Consider the following 8,195-nt stretch of genomic DNA (forward strand, 5'->3'; position numbering starts at 1 on the left):
TGATATACCCAAGTTCGAAGGTAAGTCTGGAGAGGATCCGTCCAATCATGTGATGACTTACCACCTCTGGTGTGCTTCGAATTCTATCTCAGATGATTCCATCCGCTTACGTCTTTTCCAGCGTACACTCATTGGTCTCGCGGCCAAGTGGTACATTGAGTTACCACGGGCCTCTTTTTACAACTTTAGCCAGTTAGCTACCTCGTTCTTAACTCACTTTCAGTTGCCGGTCAGATACGATAACGACACGGAGTTATTAACTTCACTAAAACAATCGACGTCCACGTATATTTCTGATCACATTCATGAGTGGAGACGTCGAAGGCGATTAGTGAAAGTTTTTATCCCGGACCAAATCTTAGCTGAATGGTTTGTCAAATCATTATTACCGAAGATTACTAAAGATGTAGCTAAGGCCGGAGTAGTTACTGAGGAGCAAGTCATTGCTCAGGCACAATACCTTGACTTAGTTTACACTCAGTCGGGTACGTTACACGAGAAGATTCTGGATCTTCCAAAGTCGAATCAAATCGCTGCTGCTCCTTCGGGATCTCATGCCGCTGATGGTATGATTGGTATCGTGACTACGAAGAGTAAGAAGAAGTCTTCCAAGGCCTCCAATACTCCAATAATCACTTTGCCAGATTCTCCGACAGGAGAGTCTTCTCCTCCTGAACTTACCGCCGACATTCACGCTGTAGAGTCATCTACGGCCAAATCAAAAAACGATGGAAAGAAGAAAGGAAAAAAGAAGGCTAAAGCAGACAAGGCTCCAAAGGAGAAAACTGAAAAGTCGGAAACCAATGACGAAAAACGCAAACCTCGATATCCTTGTCTTATTTGTGAAGAGGATCATTTTACGAGAGATTGCCCTCATCGAGCCGAGGTTGTAAAAATAGTCAAAGGTTCTCCCACTCCTGCTGTGTTAAAAAATCCATTTCCAGAGCAGGAGAATAAGATGATAGGTTCTTCTTCGAATGCCAGTGAAGAACCCATTTTGATGATGTCTCATGTAAGGATTGCGACTCGATCCCAAGATTACGGTAGTAAGGCTCCTGTTGATGGCAAGGAAGCAGAATCTTCTCACTCTAACCCATCAACCTCAGCTCCTGGTTCCGATCCACTACAGATCGAAAAACCTAACCCAGACTTAGTGATTAAGCCGCCCGCCAAGGGTGTACTTCGAAGGTCTGCTTTCAATCCACATGCGAGAGCAGCCCAGAATTACAACATTGTTGAGGACTTAGCTGTTTCACCTTCAGCAATGTCGGCACTCGAAGTGCTGCAATCATGCCCAGCACAACGGAAATTGCTTTTGTCGGCTATCGGAGCTGTTGATGTTCAGGACCCGAACCTAATGATCTTTGATCTAGAAAATAGTACACCACGTCTCCCCCATCAAATGGCTTTCCAAATTCCAGTGATAGTCAAAAACAGGCCTATTCATCGGACTGTGATTGATGAGGGAGCTTCTACGTGTATTATGTCGATTCAATGTTGGAGATCGCTTGGTTCTCCTTCGTTGAACCAATCCCCCACCATCCTTAAGGCCTTTGATGGCCGTGGTTTCCGTCCGTTTGGTATTCTACAAGAATTGCCTATAGGGGTTGAAGGTAAAACCGTTAGTCTGGATGTGGAAGTGGTTGATGCCCCTCTAGACTACAACCTTCTTTTGGGTCGAAGTTGGTCATATGCTATGACAGCGGTCGTTTCATCGGTCTTCAGAGTAATTAAGTTTCCACATAACGGTAAGATCGTGACTATTGATCAGCTGACATACTTTTCATCCGACCCAGCCTCTTCAGAGAGTATCCAGCATGTTGGTAAAACGACAATCCCTTATAGGGACGTTGGTGTAGGTTTAGTTAAGGATTCCGGTTTACTGGGAACTTTTCCTCTCCCTCCACTCAGCGCAGATCCTTCATTTGCAACCATTCATATGATTACATCAGAAAACATTATTTATGATGATCCTTGGTTCGTCCCATCTGACTCTGAGATAGACTCACTCGGTGATGTTATGCCTTTGAGTCCATATGAAATTGCTTATGAAGCTCTCATGTCTTTTACTGATTTTCATTCAACCGAAGTCGACCAAATGAATGTGGTCAGTGAAGAGTCACTTTTCACCTCACCCTTAGAACGGATAACGTTTCCCGAAGTCGTGTCATCTGACGAACAACTTCGCGAAATCCTAAGTGTAGACGATCTACCATGGGAAGATCTCCATCACAGATCTTCGTTTTTACCTAAGGATGATGCATTTGAAAATGATTTTTCATCTATCTTTACCGCTGAATATGTCAAAGACGCTCAGGATCCAACGAAACATTCTGATTCAGAGTTGAATTTAGGGAATATTTCTCGTACTATTCCCATTGATATTTCAGTGAAGCCCGGAATCGAGGAAAACATTCATATAGGTGCCGCATGTACTGAAGAAGAAATCCAAACTTACAAGGCCCTATTCCAAGAATTCCGCGACGTGTTTGCCTGGTCTTACGAGGAAATGCCGGGAATTGATCCTGCCATTGTTATTCATGAAATAAAGACCTACCCGGATGCTAAACCCGTCCGGCAACGGTTGCGTCAAATTCACCCTCGAAAAGCGGCTGCGATTAAAGCAGAAGTCGAAAAGCTGTTGAAAGCAGGTTTCATTTATCCGATCCCGTTAACGGATTGGGTATCGAATATTGTTCCTGTCAACAAGAAACAAGGAACAATAAGAATCTGTATCGACTATAGGGATATAAATCGAGCTTGTCCAAAAGACAACTATCCTACGCCTTATATCGATCAAATTATTGATGATTGTGCCGGAAGTGAAATGTTTTCCTTCATGGATGGTTTTTCGGGCTATAATCAAATCAATATTCTACCTGCCGACCAACCAAAAACGGCATTCATTTGTCCATGGGGGACATTTGCTTATTGCAAGTTACCTTTTGGGCTTAAGAATGCCGGGGCCACTTTTCAACGGGCGATGTCTTATGCATTTCATGATATCAAGCACATTGTGCAACCCTATCTCGATGATTTGCCTGCTCATTCTTTACATCGAGCTGATCACCTTGTCCACCTACGAGCAATCTTTATGAGGTGTAGGCATTATCGAATTCGGTTGAATCCCCACAAGTGTGTTTTCTGTATAGAAACAGGTCGATTGCTGGGATTTGTTGTTTCAAAAGCCGGCATTCGCGTCGATCCCTCGAAAGTCGAGGCTATCATCAAATTGCCTCCTCCTTCGAGTTTGCGCCAACTCCAAAGTTTGCAAGGGAAAGCGAACTTTTTACGCCGATTCATCCCAAACTACGCCGAGGTCACTAAAGGTTTTACACGGTTGTTGAAACAGAACGCACAATTCTTTTGGGACGAGATTGCCCAACAATCTTTTGATGCACTTAAACACGCGTTGACCCATGCACCGTTATTGCATCCTCCCAACTACAACCAAGACTACTTCTTATACCTCGCAGCTTCGCATTCCACCATTGGAATGGTGTTAGTTCAAGAAGATGAATTCGGAGCGGAGCATGTGATATATTATCTTAGTAGGACCTTGAATCCAACTGAGCTAAAATATTCGCATGTGGAGAAATTGGCCCTGGCAGCCGTTCAAGCTGTCCAGCGTTTCCGTCACTACATTCTTCTCCGCAAAACTACAGTTATTTCGGATTGCAACCCTATGATTTATATTTTGACAAAACAACTGCTAGGGGGCAAGTACTCTAAATGGATTGTTATCCTGCAAGAGTTCGACTTGGAGTTCGAGAAGTCCAAGTCTAAGAAATCCTTAGTTTTTGCGGAATTGATGTGTGATTTCCTGAGTGCTGACACAGAGACTGTGGCAGAGGAGTCCATTGCGGACGAATCTTTGTTTCTTATCAGTACTGTAGATCCATGGTACGGGGATATAATCATTTATCTCCAAACCCAAACCTTTCGGCCTGAAGCTTCCAAAGCGGAACGTCGAAAAATTCGGTTTCAATCCCAGCCATACAAAATTATTGGAGATACACTTTATCGCCGGGGGGCAGACTTAGTTTTTCGACGTTGTTTAACTCACGAAGAGGCTGAGAGGGTTTTGAATGATTGTCACTCTGGAGCATGTGGCGGTCATATGTCTGGGTATGCCACAGCTCAGAAGGTGTTGCGCGCTGGTTATTTCTGGCCGTCTATGTTTAAAGATTGTATCATTGCAGTCAGGAAGTGCCACAACTGTCAAGTGTTTGATCGCAAGATGCGCGCTCCACCTGCTCCTCTCCACCCTATAATTGCCGTTGGTCCATTCGCCAAATGGGGTATCGACTTTATTACTTGTAACCCTCACTCGGCCGGGGGGCATGCGTATATCATCCTTGCGGTTGATTATTTTACTAAGTGGGCCGAGGCGATGCCTACATTCGACGCAAGCGGCAAAACAGCTGCAGTTTTCGTATTCAATCATATCATAACTAGGTTTGGTGTCCCACAAGCAATCATTACTGACCATGGGAGCCATTTTCGAAATGTCATGATGACTGAGCTTACAAGCCAGCTTGGTTTGCGCCACGATAGCTCTACTCCTTATTATCCGCAAGCCAACGGTTTGGTTGAGTCTATCAACAAAGTTCTAGTTACCATGATCCGACGAACCATTGGTGTTCATCGGTCGAATTGGCACAACATGTTATTTTCAGCACTATGGGCATACCGAACCTCAGTGAAAAATTCAACAGGGTTCACTCCTTTCCAGCTAGTTTATGGCTTAGAAGCTGTGTTACCCATTGAATGCGAAATCCCATCACTTCAAATGGCTGTCGAATTACTTCCAGCTACTTCCGAAGAGGAGACACGTTTATTGTACTTGGCTAAATTAGATGAGACTCGACGTGACGCTACATTGGCAATCGAGACTCACGCGAAACGAATGAAAGCTCAGTATGATAGAAATGTAACCCCTCGAAGTTTTTCGGAAGGAGACCTAGTACTATTATATGATCAAGCTAACGATAAGCTAGGTGCCGGAAAATTCGTTCCCATGTGGCATGGGCCCTACATTGTAAAGCGAAAGCTAGCAAAAGGGGCTTATGAGCTAGTTGACTTTGATGGGGACTCTTTGGGTAAACCCAGAAATGGACTTTACTTAAAGAGGTATTATGCTTAAATGATGGGAATGGAGAAATTTTTAGATAGGTTAGATTTTCTTTCTAGCTAGCAAGTGTGTTAGTTTAGTCAGTGTGCTTAGCTTAGAGAGTGTGGTTTTTCGTCGTTATTCTAGCTTATCTTGGTTTTACTCTTGATATTGCAGATGTCGACGCCTCTCCAAACATATATTGGATTTGCTGATGGTGCTTGTCGTAGTACACGGAACATCTCTTCCGCAGCTTGGGTTATCTATTCGCCCTCTGACGAGTTAGTTTCTATGCATGGGGTAAGCCTCGGTCAAACAACGAACAACATTGCAGAATACAGTGCAGTGATTGAATTATTATCCGAATCTATTTCATTTGGAATTCGACGTTTGACAGTGAGGTTAGATTCTGAACTTGTTGTATTACAGCTTAATAGAGTTTATGCCATTAGGAATCCTGTGTTATTAAGGTTGTTTTTGAGAGTGCGTCTCTTGGAACGTGAATTTGATTACATTGAATATCAACATATTCCAAGGTCTTTGAATACATTAGCAGATGCAATTGCTTCTCGAATGTTGGACAGACATTTACGATAATCATGCAAGTAAATTTGAAAACATTTCATCACATATGTTAAACAAGATAAGCCGGTAATAGTGATATATATAGATAGAAGTGTGTCAAAAAATATATACATCGTCTTCGATCATAGGTTGAAAACACCTTATGATCGGCAAAATGATAGTACAAAAAGTCAAAATGTCACATGTGACTACAAAAGTGACTAGTCAATCACTGGTGGTGCTCTCTGTATGACACCACTGCGCGGGCTACCTTACGCAAAAATCTCCTAAACGGTCCAGGGACCGCGACTACAAAACGCTGAAGCCTGATAGGAATGTCGTCCATAGTAGTCTCAGGTATATCTGCCGTGAGACACTCTAGATCATGCTCCAACTCAGCTAGTACGTCTGCAGCCGCGTCCTGTGGGGCCGGTACCGGTGCAGCTGGATGTAGTCTATCAAAAGGCCGGAGGTTGGCTGGACGCTGTGGACCAACATCTGCATTTTGAAAATTTTACTGTTAGTTTTGAGACGATATATATGAAAAATAAAAAATACATAATTAGAAAACTTGTGAAAATAAAAGTACCTCTGTCGTCCCATTGTTCTCCCTGTGGAAGAACCATGTCCGGATCACCTCTGAAATCCATTCCGGCATACGGAAAGTCCTGTATCGAAAAAACCTGGTCCTCTAACCAGTGAAAGTAACTATCTGAGAATCGAACTACTGTCGCACCCTCGTCAGGATGCCGGGCCATCACCGCAACCCATCGTATCAGCTTTGGCTGCCGAGGACCCAAGATATCAACAGTGAGTTGCTGAGGGATCAACATTGGAACTCTCTCCAAGGCAAAGCTCACGACTATAGGCCCATATCCAAAAGTCTTTAGTCGTCCGTTCTTTGCCTTGGTCAGTTGGCTCTTCATATGAGCCGACACAGCTTCACACCAGTTGAAAATGGTGCCTTGGTAACAGTCAATTGCCATCCGCATTTGGGATCCGGAAGCAATGTGTAAAGCGGCTGCGCCGCAAATTCTGGTAACCGTGAACGCTATGACTTTGAGTTCCGGTAGAGTGATGTGTTTTATCTCTATGCCTTTTGAATGGTGAGCCCCACGTGTGCACCAATCCTCGCGGAGACTATCAAGGGATTGGCCACCCGGCCTAGTCCCCGCAAGACTGAGTTGCTCACCTCTGTTCGGCAAGCCAGTGAGAAAGTATACATCCGAGGGCTCTATCTCGAGTTGGTGCCCTCCTATGTAAAAGCATTGTTCTTGAACGTTCCATCGCTCAACCAGCCATTCCAAGAATCTTACCTGGCCCCTCATGCCCGGTATGGTCCAATATTTGTATAATCCGCATGCTCTTAGGGCATCCAGAGAAGGTTGGTGATTTATTGCAGCTTCATCTTCCTCTACATGCTCTCTTTCTCTCCAGTCTAACATGATTATTGCCCTGCATATCAAAAATAGCAATTAGAAATTGATTTGGGAATTTTTGGTGGTTTTTGAGAGAGTTGGGGTTTTGAAATGCGCACTTCTCGGAAGACGCACCCCGGCTTTGTAGCACAGGGCGCCCGGACGCAGCTGGCCTGAAGGCGGGCTGCGTCTTCCGACCGTTTTCCCGTATGAGAAAAAGTCGAGGGACGCAGGTCACCCGAAGGGCACCTGCGTCCGCCGAGAGGCGCATTCCAAAACCAAAACCCCCCCAAAAAATGAAACTAAGACCTAAAAATTAATTCTAAACGGATAGAAATGCAGAGTAGGATGTGTAAAATACCTGGATGAGACGGCGTTCGATTCCGACGGTCAGATTTTCCGCAGCGACCACGGGAAGTTTCTTGTCAAAAGCTCCTTTTTCAACCTCCAAAGTCAAACGGTAAAAATGACATGGTAAAAGGTCTTTTTATAGGTTTTTTGGATGAATTAGTTCATTTTTTACCATGAAAAGTTGTTTTTCGATGTATTTTTGCCTATTTTAAACAGGTATGAGTAATGTATCGCTTTTGTGCAGGACAAAGGGATTTCAAGGGAAATTGTAGTTTTTTCACAAATAAAATATCAGAGTCATCTTTTAAGCCCTTTTCTGACTCCTAAAAAATGAAAAGATCGCCGAGCGTTTCTTTTACACTCGTTAAAACGGAATTAAAAGACGGTCCCCTTTTAGCTCTTTTCTGACCGTAAAATCAGGAAAAGATTGCCGGGTTTTTGTCGTTTCAAACTCGATAAGGAAATAAAACGACGTGTCCTTGATCGCTTTTTACTTTTCAGGTCGACGACACTATTATGAAAGTACTCCTTGGTCGCAAGATCAAGCGGTTCCCCCAGGTATTATTTTATACTTTTTCGGGCTTGAGGGACACAAATATACGAAAAAGTTGAACGTGGAGTCTCCTTTTGTTTTTTCAGACTCTCTAAAATTGAAAAACGCCGAGTTTCTCCTATACTGGACTCGTTAAACTTTTACAGTAAAGGACCTGTTCAATTACAAACAGGAACGAACCACTCCTTCCTAGGGT

Source organism: Pinus tabuliformis, chromosome X (assembly GCF_031772625.1).
Source record: "Pinus tabuliformis cultivar Carrire ecotype Pingquan chromosome X, CPIR1, whole genome shotgun sequence".
In the NCBI taxonomy this organism is placed as follows: Eukaryota; Viridiplantae; Streptophyta; class Pinopsida; order Pinales; family Pinaceae; genus Pinus; species Pinus tabuliformis.